Source organism: Triticum urartu, chromosome 5, assembly GCF_003073215.2.
Source record: "Triticum urartu cultivar G1812 chromosome 5, Tu2.1, whole genome shotgun sequence".
NCBI classification, from domain to species: domain Eukaryota; kingdom Viridiplantae; phylum Streptophyta; class Magnoliopsida; order Poales; family Poaceae; genus Triticum; species Triticum urartu.
The window spans coordinates 433,464,038-433,478,480 of NC_053026.1; positions in this window are offsets into that span (position 1 = coordinate 433,464,038).

The window sequence follows — 14,443 nt, forward strand, 5'->3', positions numbered from 1 at the left end:
GGACTAGATCTGTAATCGTCCGTTCATGGGCCGACCATAACGGGCCATCGTTAATAGGCCGTATTTCATGACGCTGTGAAAACAGCCCAACGTGTTAACGGACCACAAACGGGCCGACTGTAACCACGGGCTGAATTTGGCCTATAAGCAGAAAATGACAGTAACGGGCTATAAGTAAACGAATGCTGGAAATGAGCCCAAGAATAAATGGGCTCTGAGAAGGCCGAAAGATAACATGGGCTGGAAATGGCCCAACGGAATAACGGGCCTTTAATGGGTATAAAGTGATACACTGTTCATTACGGGCCAGTTTCACCACGGGCCGTTAATGGGTGTAAAGTAATACATTGTTCATTACGGGCCAGTTTCACCACGGGCCGTTAATAGGCCAAGAGTTACATAGGGCCTCATATGGGCCGAAAGACGTCATGGGCCATACATGGGCCAAAAGTGAAAATGGGCTAGAATCATATTGGGTGGCCCAGATGACGCTACTGGGCCTAATTCGGATAGGGCGTAACGAGCCTTGGGTTAGCGGGCTGTAAATGGGCTATATGCGAACATGCTGTTAACAGGCTTTACATGGGCCGGCCCGCCACCTTTTGACCAAGTCAAATGGGCTGGCCTTGTCATAGGAATGGGCCTCTGTTGGGCCGTGCCACGTGTCAACGTATCATAGGCGCCTTTTTTCCACTGAGTGGATGACATCTGTCCCAACGGTGAGCCGACACGTGTTTCCTCCAGCCAATGATGATTTTACACATGGAAAATCCCCATTGGTCGGGGCTGTTAACGGGTTATCAGATCCAAAACCCGACCCGAGAGCTTAACGGCGTTCCGTTACGGTGGATGCCACGTGTTGGTCACCCTTGACGAAATCACTTCTGTGACGCGCGATTTATCGTCATGGAAGTGGACACTTCCGTGATGATAATTTTGGTAATGTCATGGAACACTTCTACGACAGCACAGGTATGACTATCTTGATTCTGTCATAAATTTGTCATGGATGTACATGCATGACAAAAAACGCGACCTACTGTGACAAACACGTATCATCACGGAAGTGTATTTTTTTGTAGTGCTCTAAGGGGGGATCTCACATCTAGGGGGAGCTTTACTCTAAAGAATTGAGCTAAAGCAACTCTAATGGTGTGAACACATCAATGCATTATGTAAAAGTGGTAACCCCACTTGAGCTTAAACGATGAGTATGACCTATGATCAAATGTTCTCATTTGACTCCTAAGTCAATATACTCATATATAGATGACCTAGTCATCGCCAATTGTTTAATAGATGCTAGAATTGTTTGTGCATGCTTTGTCACATATTTCATTTGTCATCTTATTGTGTGAGCATGTTGGTTGCACATTTTACTCATTCGAGGACATCCAGTTGTTGTTTTGATTGATTGGTTTCTTTTTCTTTGGCCAAGTGGATGGACAAGAATGCCTAAGAACCTTCTCTAGCTATCTATGCTTTTCTCGCCTCAAACTCTATTCATGCTACATCACAAAATTTGATCAAGTCAGATTCGAACCACTCTATGTGAGGAGCACTCGGAGTCCCCGATTTGTCATAGACTTAAACTTCCAAAACTTGTTTGTGCGTTTTGGTCTGACCGATTCCTCCATTTCGGTCATACGGAGATCACTAAGTCGATCTAGGTTTTCAATCTCGGTGCAACCGATTTGAACTTTCCGGTCACACCGAGTTGCTGTAACTGTCAACAGTTATGCATCTCGGTGCCACCGAGTTGTTCCACTTGGTCACACCGACAGGGTCGGGCTATATATACTCACGGGCAAAAATTTGGAAACTTTCTCCAAACTCCTTCGCCCGCGCATAGCTCACTCTGCCTCCAGGGTCTCCGGATCGTCCTCCTCATCGCCAGCCGCCTCCAGTCGCTGGTCTCCGCCGCCGTCAACGGAATTCAACCCCGCCATTGCCGCCGTAGCGAGTTCATCGCCGAACTAGGGTATGGACTCGATCACAGTGCTATCCCCGTCCGATTCCTAGCACATTGTGTTCATCATGATTCTTGCCACGATTGAGACAATTCTATCCAGTCAAAACACTCCGTAGATTATAGATGAATTGAAAATTTAGGGTTAGGTTTCCGCCGTAACCATCTCGGACCCACCGAGTTGTAGAACTCGGTTCCACCGATTTGGCTAAGGCCATTGCACATGTGGTTCTCGGTCTGACCGAGAATTGAAAATTGGTGTGACTGAATTTAGGACTTTGTGAAACCCTAGAAGTCTCGGTACCACCGAACTGTGACTCGGTATGACCGAGTTCACTAGTTTAGGTTCCAAAAACTGCTTTGGTATCACCGAGTTTGCAAATCGGCTGATCCGAAATGCTTTCTGTGGAAAACTAAAACTAAGTTTTTGACTCATTCTTTTGTAAAAACCTCTGTATTTTGTGATGCTCATCCACTCCATCCCATCTATATCTATTCACATGGTCTGCAGTCAGAGTTTGCAATATGTTTGATCAGAGTGACAGCCAGAACAGGTCAGAGGAGCAGATTCAGATGAGTGAGGGCACTAGTCCCTCTAGCAGCTCAGATGAGGGTAGCAGAAGCACCCCAAGCAACTTGCCCTAAGCAGCCACCAGGACAAGGAAGAAGAGAACCTCGGAATCTGAGGATGAAGACTATGTGGCTGTAGAGGATGAGGCCATTTCCAAGAAAAAAGTGCTCAAGAAGGAGTATAGCTCAGCTGCAGGAGTTAAGCCAGGTCTGAAGACCAAAAGGCCAGTAGGAAGACAACCCATGTCTAAAGCCAGAGCCTCCACTCAAGCATCTTTGGAATCCGAACCCAAAGAGGCTGCTGCAGAAGGGAAGAAGAGGAAGGAAAGGGTCAAAAAGACCATGGCCAGAGTTATTGGAAAGCCTTCCATGATGGAAGAGGAGGAAGAAGAAGAGGTTGCTGCACCAGCACCCAAGGCTCAAAAGCTTATGGGTGATGCTATTAGGTCAGGGGCTGCATCATCAAAGCCCAAAGAAGCACCCAAAGCTGTCTCCAAACCAAAGATTGCACCAAAGAGGAATACCAAAAACATATCTGCTGCTGAGAAGAACAAGGCCCCAGTGCCTGAGACTGTTGCTGAAGAAGAAGAAGATGAAGAGCATATCCTGAGAAAGTTGAAGCCAAAGATTCCAGACCATAATGATGCTCATCCTGTGGATGAGAACATGAAGATCAGGAGAGACTCAGGATTGAGGCTATGGAGAGAGTCAGATCCATATGCCACAAGAAGGAGGACTGCTGTGGATTACAGGTTCCATACCAAGGAACAACAGGACTTCTATGAGACAATTTTGTTGGACAAGAAGCCTATAGTGTGTGACATGAGGTGGTTCGACTGGACCTACATAAAGGAGAATGAGGAACACTATCCTGGTGTGTATGACAGTTTCAATGCTTGTGGAGTTGCAGACTTTTTTGGGCAGAAGCTCACAAAGTGGAATGAGGAGCTCATAATGCAATTCTACTCCACAGCACACTTCTATCCAGATGGTAGGATAGTATGGATGTCTGAAGGTACAAGGTACCAATCAACTGTTGAGGAATGGGCCAATCTGATCAATGCACCTAAGGAGGAAGAGGATGACTTGGATGTCTATGCCAAGAAAAAGATGGATCACAACTCTATGGCAAATATGTACAAAGAGATTCCTGAAGCAGATCTTGAGACTCACCAGTTTGGATCAGTGAAACACTTGCTGTCAGGACTGCCTACAATCGATTGGATCCTCAGGCACACTCTCTTGCCCAAGTCTGGTGATCACAGAATGATCAGAGGCCATGCAATAAACTTGCTACACATATTTGATGCGCCACAAAAGTTCAAGGTCATGAGCCTTATAGTTGAGACTATCAAGAGGACAGCAGCTGACCAGAAAAGAAGTTGTGGATATGCCCACCAGATCCAGGAGCTGATAAACTCCAAGATGGGCACAGGCACATACCTGTTGGATAAGGAGCATATGCCCATCTATCCAGACTTTGAGGACAACCAAGTGGTTATGGATGAAGATGAACCATCTTCAGTGCAAGCACAAGCTAAAAAGGAGAAGGCAGGGGCAGAGAAGGCTGCCAAGATGCTAACAATGGAAGAGGCATCTCAGTATCTTCTAAAGAGCAAACAGGATCAACTTGGCTACTTGATTGCATCCACTCTGAGGATTGAGAAGGGGCTGGCCACCTTGACTCGAAACCAGGAGAGCTTGGAGAGGATCATGGAGCAGAAGTTCTATGACATGGATATAAAGGTAACTGAGATCCAGTCTATTGTTGAGCAGCTTCAGGATGATATGCAGGAGAGGAAGGGCAAGACAACCACAGATGCATTTGCCAGAGTGCCTAGAGCTCACAGATCAGCTGCAGTGCCAGTGACAGATACCAGAGCCACTTCATCTGCACCAGCTACAGCTTTAGTGCCACCAGCTCCAGCACCTACTGTTGGGTTTCGTAGTAATTTCAAAAAATTTCCTACGCACACGCAAGATCATGTGATGCATCGCAACGAGAGGGGAGAGTGTTGTCTATGTACCCACGCAGACCGACGGTGGAAGCGTTGACGCAACATAGAGGAAGTAGTCGTACGTCTTCACGATCCAACCGATCAAGCATCGAAACTACGGCACCTCCGAGTTCGAGCACACGTTCAGCTCGATGACGATCCCCGGACTCTGATCCAGCAAAGCATCGGGGAAGAGTTCCGTCAGCACGACGGCGTGGTGACGATCTTGATGTACTACAACAGCAGGGCTTCGCCTAAACTCTGCTACAGTATTATCGAGGACTATGGTGGCAGGGGGCACCGCACACGGCTAAGGAATTGTAGGATCGAAAGTATGTCTAGAGGGGGGTGATTAGACTACTTGACCAAAGAAAAACTTAACCTTTTCCCAATTTTAGTTCTTGGCAGATTTTAGCTATTTTAGGACAAGTCAAGCAATCATCACACAATTCAAGCAAGCATGCAAAGAGTATATTGGCAGCGGAAATTAAAGCATGCAACTTGCAAGAATGTAAAGGGAAGGGTTTGGAGAATTCAAACGCTATTGGAGACGCGGATGTTTTTCCCGTGGTTCGGATAGGTGGTGCTATCCTACATCCACGTTGATGGAGACTTCAACCCACGAAGGGTAACGGTTGCGCGAGTCCACACAGGGCTCCACCCAAGGGCAACGGTTGCGCGAGTCCACACAGGGCTCCACCCACGAAGGGTCCACGAAGAAGCAACCACCCACAACGGGTCCACGAAGAAGCAACCTTGTCTATCCCACCATGGCCATCGCCCACGAAGGACTTGCCTCACTAGCGGTAGATCTTCACGAAGTAGGCGATCTCCTTGCCCTTACAAACTCCTTGGTTCAACTCCACAATCTTGTCGGAGGCTCCCAAGTGACACCTAGGCAATCTAGGAGACACCACTCTCCAAGAAGTAACAAATGGTGTGTAGGTAATGAACTCCTTGCTCTTGTGCTTCAAATGATAGTCTCCCCAACACTCAACTCTCTCTCATAGGATTTGGATTTGGTGGAAAGAAGATTTGAGTGGAAAGCAACTTGGGAAGGCTAGAGATCAAGATTCATATGGTAGGAATAGAATGTCTTGGTCTCAACACATGAGTAGGTGGTTCTCTCTCAGAACATATGAGTTGGAATGTGTTGGAAATATGCCCTAGAGGCAATAATAAATAAGTTATTATTATATTTCCTTGTTCATGATAATCGTTTATTATCCATGCTAGAATTGTATTGATAGGAAACTCAGATACATGTGTGGATACATAGACAACACCATGTCCCTAGTAAGCCTCTAGTTGACTAGCTCGTTGATCAATAGATGGTTACGGTTTCCTGACCATGGACATTGGATGTCGTTGATAACGGGATCACATCATTAGGAGAATGATGTGATGGACAAGACCCAATCCTAAGCCCTAGCACAAGATCGTGTAGTTCGTATGCTAAAGCTTTTCTAATGTCAAGTATCATTTCCTTAGACCATGAGATTGTGCAACTCCCGGATACCGTAGGAGTGCTTTGGGTGTGCCAAACGTCACAACGTAACTGGGTGGCTATAAAGGTACACTACGGGTATCTCCGAAAGTGTCTGTTGGGTTGGCACGAATCGAGACTGGGATTTGTCACTCCGTGTGACGGAGAGGTATCTCTGGGCCCACTCGGTAGGACATCATCATAATGTGCACAATGTGATCAAGGAGTTGATCACGGGATGATGTGTTACGGAACGAGTAAAGAGACTTGCCGGTAACGAGATTGAACAAGGTATCGGGATACCGACGATCGAATCTCGGGCAAGTATCGTACCGCTAGACAAAGGGAATTGTATACGGGATTGATTAAGTCCTTGACATCGTGGTTCATCCGATGAGATCATCGTGGAACATGTGGGAGCCAACATGGGTATCCAGATCCCGCTGTTGGTTATTGACCGGAGAACGTCTCGGTCATGTCTGCATGTCTCCCGAACCCGTAGGGTCTACACACTTAAGGTTCGGTGACGCTAGGGTTATAGAGATATTAGTATGCGGTAACCCGAAAGTTGTTCGGAGTCCCGGATGAGATCCCGGACGTCACGAGGAGTTCCGGAATGGTCCGGAGGTAAAGAATTATATATAGGAAGTGCTATTTCGGCCATCGGGACAAGTTTCGGGGTCATCGGTATTGTACCGGGACCACCGGAAGGGTCCCGGGGGTCCACCGGGTGGGGCCACCTGCCCCGGGGGGCCACATGGGCTGTAGGGGGTGCGCCTTGGCCTACATGGGCCAAGGGCACCAGCCCCTAGAGGCCCATGCACCAAAGGGACAAGAGGAGGGGAGAGTCCTAAAGGGGGAAGGCACCTCCGAGGTGCCGTGGGGAGGATGGACTCCTCCCCCCCTTGGCCGCACCCTTCCTTGGAGGAAGGGGCAAGGCTGCGCCCTCCCCCTCTCCCTTGGCCCTATATATAGTGGGGGGAAGGGAGGGCAACCAAACCTAAGGCCTGGCGCCTCCCTCTCCCTCCCGTGACACATCTCCCTCCTCCCGCAGCGCTTAGCGAAGCCCTGTTGGAATCCCGCTACTTCCACCATGCCGTCGTGCTGTTGGATCTCCATCAACCTCTCCCTCCTCCTTGCTGGATCAAGGCGTGGGAGACGTCTCCGCTCCGTACGTGTGTTGAACGCGGAGGTGCCGTCCGTTCGGCGCTAGGATCATCGGTGATTTGGATCACGACGAGTACGACTCCATCAACCCCGTTCTCTTGAACGCTTCCGCGTGCGATCTACAAGGGTATGTAGATCCACTCCTCCCTCGTTGCTAGATGACTCCATAGATAGATCTTGGTGACACGTAGGAAAATTTTGAATTTATGCTACGTTCCCCAACAGTGGTATCAGAGATAGGTCTATGCATAGTTTCTATGCACGAGTAGAACACAAAGTAGTTGTGGGCATTGATTTTGTTCAATATGCTTACCGTTACTAGTCCAATCTTGATTCAGTGGCATTGTGGGATGAAGCGGCCCGGACCGACCTTACACGTACTCTTACGTGAGACTGGTTCCACCGACTGACATGCACTAGTTGCATAAGGTGGCTAGCGGGTGTCTGTCTCTCCTACTTTAGTCAGATCGGATTCGATGAAAAGGGTCCTTATGAAGGGTAAATAGCAATTGGCATATCACGTTGTGGTTTCTGCGTAGGTAAGAAACGTTCTTGCTAGAAACCCATAGCAGCCACGTAAAACATGCAAACAACAATTAGAGGACGTCTAACTTGTTTTTGCAGGGTATGCTATGTGATGTGATATGGCCAAAAGGATGTGATGAATGATATATGTGATGTATGAGATTGATCATGTTCTTGTAATAGGAATCACGACTTGCATGTCGATGAGTATGACAACCGGCAGGAGCCATAGGAGTTGTCTTAATTTATTTATGACCTGCGTGTCAACATAAACGTCATGTAATTACTTTACTTTATTGATAACCGTTAGCTGTAGTAGTAGAAGTAATAGATGACGTGACAACTTCATGGAGACACGATGATGGAGATCATGATGATGGAGATCATGGTGTCATGACGGTGACAAGATGATCATGGAGCCCCAAGATGGAGATCAAAGGAGCTATATGATATTGGCCATATCATGTCACTATTATTTGATTGCATGTGATGTTTATCATGTTTATGCATCTTGTTTACTTAGAACGACGGTAGTAAATAAGATGATCCCTCATAATAATTTCAAGAAAGTGTTCCCCCTAACTGTGCACCGTTGCGACAGTTCGTTGTTTCGAAGCACCACGTGATGATCGGGTGTTAGATTCTTACGTTCACATACAACGGGTGTAAGATAGATTTACACACGCAAAACACTTAGGTTGACTTGACGAGCCTAGCATGTGTACAGACATGGCCTCGGAACACAGAAGACCGAAAGGTCGAGCATGAGTCGTATGGTAGATACGATCAACATGAAGATGTTCACCGACGTTGACTAGTCCGTCTCACGTGATGATCGGACACGGCCTAGTTGACTCGGATCATGTAATCACTTAGATGACTAGAGGGATGTCTATCTGAGTGGGAGTTCATAAGATGAACTTAATTATCCTGAACATAGTCAAAAGGTCTTCGCAAATTATGTCGTAGCTCGCGCTTCAGTTCTACTGTTTAGATATGTTCCTAGAGAAAATTTAGTTGAAAGTTGATAGTAGCAACTATGCGGACTAGGTCCGTAAACTGAGGATTGTCCTCACTGCTTCATAGAAGGCTTATGTCCTTAATGCACCGCTCTGTGTGCTAAACGTCGAACGTCGTCTGTGGATGTTGCGAACATCTGACATACACATTTTGATAACTATGTGATAGTTCAGTTAAACGGTTTAGAGTTGAGGCACTGAAGACGGGTTTTGAAACGTCGCGAAACATATGAGATGTTTTGAGGGATGAAATTGGGATTTCAGGCTCGTGCCCACGTCAAGAGGTATAAGACCTCCGACGATTTTCTCAGCCTACAAACTGAGGAGAAAAGCTCAATTGTTGAGCTAGTGCTCAGATTGTCTGAGTACAACAATCATTTGAATCAAGTGGGAGTTGATCTTCCAGATAAGATAGTGATGTTTCTTCGAAGTCATTACCACCAAGCTGCTAGAGCTTCGTGATGAACTATAATATATCAGGGACATATATGATGATCCTTGAGATATTCTCGATGTTTGACACCACAAAAGTAGAAATCAAGAAGGAGCATCAATTGTTGATGGTTGGTGAAACCACTAGTTTCAAGCAGGGCAAGGACACGAAGGGATACTTCATGAAACGGCAATTTAGCTGCTGCTCTAGTGAAGAAACCCAAGGTTGAACCCAAACCCGAGACTAAGTGCTTCTGTAATAAGGGGAACAACCACTGGAGCAGAATTACCCTAGATACTTGGTAGATGAGAAGGTTGGCAAGGTCGATAGAAGTATATTGGATATACATTGTGTTGATGTGTACTTTACTAGTACTCCTAGTAGCACCAGGGTATTAGATACCGGTTCGGTTGCTAAGTGTTAGTAACTCGAAATAAAAGCTACGGAATAAACGGAGACTAGCTAAAGGTGAGCTGACGATATGTGTTGGAAGTGTTTCCAAGGTTGATATGATCAAGCATCGCACGCTCCCTCTACCATCGAGATTGGTATTAAAACCTAAATAATTGTTATTTGGTGTTTGCGTTGAGCATAGACATGATTGGATTATGTCTATCGTGATACGGTTATTCATTTAAGGAGAATAATGGCTACTCTGTTTGTTTGAATAATACCTTCAATGGTCTTACACCTAAAATGAATGGTTTATTGAATCTCGATCGTAGTGATACACATGTTCATGCCGAAAGATAGTAATGATAGTACCACCTACTTGTGGCACTGCCACGTAAGTCATATTGGCATAAAACGCATGAAGAAGCTCCATGTTGATGGATCTTTGGGCTCACTCATTTTTGAAAAGTTTGAGACATGCGAACCATGTCTATTGGTGTATATGCATGAAGAAACTCCATGCAAATGGACCGTTTGGACTCACTTGATTTTGAATCACTTGAGACATGAAAATCATACCACATGGGCAAGATGACTGAAAGCCTCGTTTTCAGTAAAATGGAACAAGAAAGCAACTTGTTGGAAGTAATACATTTTTGATGTGTGCAGTCCAATGAGTGCTGAGGCATGTAGTGGATATCGTTATGTTCTTACTTCACAGATGATTTGAGTAGATGTTGAGTATATTTACTTGATGAATCACGAGTCTGAATTATTGAAAGGTTCAAGTAATTTCAGGGTGAAGTTGAAAGATCATCGTGGCAAGAGGATAAAAGATCTATGATATGATCATAGAGATGAATATCTGAGTTACAAGTTTGGCACATAATTAAGACATTGTGGAAATTGTTTCACAACTAATACAGCCTGGAACACCATAGTGTGATGGTGTGTCCAAACATCATAACTGCACCCTATTGGATATGATGCATACCATGATGTCTCTTATCAAATTACCACGATAGTTTATGGGTTAGGCATTAGAGACAACCACATTCACTTTAAATAGGGCACCACGTAATTCCGATGAGATGACACCATACGAACTATGGTTTAGAGAAACCTAAGCTGTCATTTCTTAAAAGTTTGGGGCTGCGACGCTTATGTGAAAAAGTTTTCAGGTTGATAAGCTCGAACCCAAAGCGGATAAATGCATCTTCATAAGACACCCAAAACAGTTGGGTATACCTCCTGTCTCAGATCCGAAAGCAATAAGGGATTGTTTCTAGAATCGGGTCCTTTCTCGAGGAAAAGTTTCTCTTGAAAGAATTGAGTGGAAGGATGGTGGAGACTTGATGAGGTTATTGAACCGTCTCTTCAACTAGTGTGTGGCAGGGCACAGGAAGTTGTTCCTGTGGCACCTACACCAATTGAAGTGGAAGCTTATGATAGTGATCATGAGACTTCAGATCAAGTCACTACCAAACCTCGTAGGATGACAAGGATGCGTACTACTTTAGAGTGGTACGTAATCCTGTCTTGGAAGTCATGTTGCTAGACAACAATGAACCTACGAGCTATGGAGAAGCGATGGTGGGACCGGATTCCGATAAATGGCTCGAGGCCATAAAATCCGAGAGAGGATCCATGTATGAAAACAAAGTGTAGACTTTGGCAGAACAGCTCGATGGTCGTAAGGCTGTTGAGTGCAGATGGATTTTAAAAGGAAGACGGACAATGATGGTAAATGTCACCATTAAGAAAGCTCGACTTGTCATTAAGAAGTTTCCCGACAAGTTCAAGGAGTTGACTGCGATGAGACTTTCTCACTCGTAGCGATGATAAGAGTCTGTTGGAATTATATTAGCGATTACTGCATTATTTATGAAATCTTGCAGATAGGATGTCAAAACATTGTTTCCTCGACGTTTTTTTTGAGGAAAGGTTGTATGTGATACAACCGGAAGGTTTTGTCAATCCTGAAAGATGCTAATAAGTATGCAAAGCTCCAGCAATCCTTCTAAGGACTGGAGTAAGCATCTCGGAGTTGGAATGTATGCTTTGATGATGATCAAAGATTTTGGGTGTATTCAAAGTTTATGAGAAACTTGTATTTCCAAAGAAGTGAGTGGGAGCACTATAGAATTTCTGATAAGTATATGTTGACATATTGTTGATCAGAAATGACGTAGAATTTCTGGAAAGCATATAGGGTTATTTGGAAAGTATTTTTCAATGGAAAGCCCGGATTAAGCTACTTGAACGTTGAGCATCAAGATCTATAAGGATAGATCAAAACGCTTAATGGTACTTTCAAATGAGCACATACCTTGACATGATCTTGAAGGTGTTCAAGATGGATCAGTCAAAGAAGGAGTTCTTGCCTGAGTTGTAAGGTATGAAGTGAAGACTTAAAGCTCGACCACGGTAGAATAGAGAGAAAGGACGAAGGTCGTCCCCTATTCTTAAGACGTAGGATCTACAGTATGCTATGCTGTGTACCGCACCTGAAGTGTGCCTTGCCATGAGTCAGTCAAGGGGTACAAGAGTGATCCAAGAATGGATCACAGGACAGCGGTCAAAGTTATCCTTAGTAACTAATGGACTAAGGAATTTTCTCGATTATGGAGGTGATAAAGAGTTCGACGTAAAGAGTTACGTCGATGCAAGCTTAACACCTATCCGGATAGCTCTAAGTAGAGATGCCGGATATGTATAATGGAGCAACAATTTAGAATAGCTCCAAGTAGAACAGTTATTTGGAATAGCTCCAAATAGAACGTGGTAGCTACATCTAGGAGATGACATAGAGATTTGTAAAGCGCACACGGATCTGAAAGGTTCAGACCCGTTGACTAAAACCTCTCTCACAAGCAACATGATCAAACCCAGAACTCATTGAGTGTTAATCACATAGCGATGTGAACTAGATTATTGACTCTAGTAAACTCTTTGGATGTTTGTCACATGGCGATGTGACCTATGAGTGTTAATCACATGGCGATGTGAACTAGATTATTGACTCTAGTGCAAGTGGGAGACTGTTGGAAATATTCCCTAGAGGCAATAATAAATAAGTTATTATTATATTTCCTTGTTCATGATAATCGTTTATTATCCATGCTAGAATTGTATTGATAGGAAACTCAGATACATGTGTGGATACATAGACAACACCATGTCCCTAGTAAGCCTCTAGTTGACTAGCTCGTTGATCAATAGATGGTTACGGTTTCCTGACCATGGACATTGGATGTCGTTGATAACGGGATCACATCATTAGGAGAATGATGTGATGGACAAGACCCAATCCTAAGCATAGCACAAGATCGTGTAGTTCGTATGCTAAAGCTTTTCTAATGTCAAGTATCATTTCCTTAGACCATGAGATTGTGCAACTCCCGGATACCATAGGAATGCTTTGGGTGTGCCAAACGTCACAACGTAACTGGGTGGCTATAAAGGTACACTACAGGTATCTCCGAAAGTGTCTGTTGGGTTGGCACGAATCAAGACTGGGATTTGTCACTCCGTGTGACGGAGAGGTATCTCTGGGCCCACTCGGTAGGACATCATCATAATGTGCACAATGTGATCAAGGAGTTGATCACGGGATGATGTGTTACGGAACGAGTAAAGAGACTTGCCGGTAACGAGATTGAACAAGGTATCGGGATACCGACGATCGAATCTCGGGCAAGTATCGTACCGCTAGACAAAGGGAATTGTATACGGGATTGATTAAGTCCATGACATCGTGGTTCATCCGATGAGATCATCGTGGAACATGTGGGAGCCAACATGGGTATCCAGATCCCGCTGTTGGTTATTGACCGGAGAACGTCCCGGTCATGTCTGCATGTCTCCCGAACCCGTAGGGTCTACACACTTAAGGTTCGGTGACGCTAGGGTTATAGAGATATTAGTATGCGGTAACCCGAAAGTTGTTCGGAGTCCCGGATGAGATCCCGGACGTCACGAGGAGTTCCGGAATGGTCCGGAGGTAAAGAATTATATATAGGAAGTGCTATTTCGGCTATCGGGACAAGTTTCGGGGTCATCGGTATTGTACCGGGACCACCGGAAGGGTCCCGGGGGTCCACCGGGTGGGGCCACCTGCCCCGGGGGGGCACATGGGCTGTAGGGGGTGCGCCTTGGCCTATATGGGCCAAGGGCACCAGCCCCAAGAGGCCCATGCGCCAAGAGAAGAGAAAAAGGGGAGAGTCCTAAAAGGGGAAGGCACCTCCGAGGTGCCTTGGGGAGGATGGACTCCTCCCCCCCTTGGCCGCACCCTTCCTTGGAGGAAGGGGCAAGGGCTGTGCCTCCCCCCTCTCCCTTGGCCCTATATATAGTGGGGAAAAGGAGGAGCAACCATACCTAAAGGCCTGGCGCCTCCCTCTCCCTCCCGTGACACATCTCCCTCCTCCCGCAGCGCTTAGCGAAGCCCTGTTGGAATCCCGCTACTTCCACCACGCCGTCGTGCTGTTGGATCTCCATCAACCTCTCCCTCCTCCTTGCTGGATCAAGGCGTGGGAGACGTCTCCGCTCCGTACGTGTGTTGAACGCGGAGGTGCCGTCCGTTCGGCGCTAGGATCATCGGGATTTGGATCACGACGAGTACGACTCCATCAACCCCGTTCTCTTGAACGCTTCCGCGCGCGATCTACAAGGGTATGTAGATCCACTCCTCCCTCGTTGCTAGATGACTCCATAGATAGATCTTCGTGACACGTAGGAAAATTTTGAATTTATGCTACGTTCCCCAACACATCTTTCTCCACTGAAATTTTGTGTTGACATAATGTGGGACTAATGCCCTTAAGATCATCCAGAGTATATCCGATAGCTGCTCGGTGCTTCTTCAGAGTTTTCAATAATCTTTCT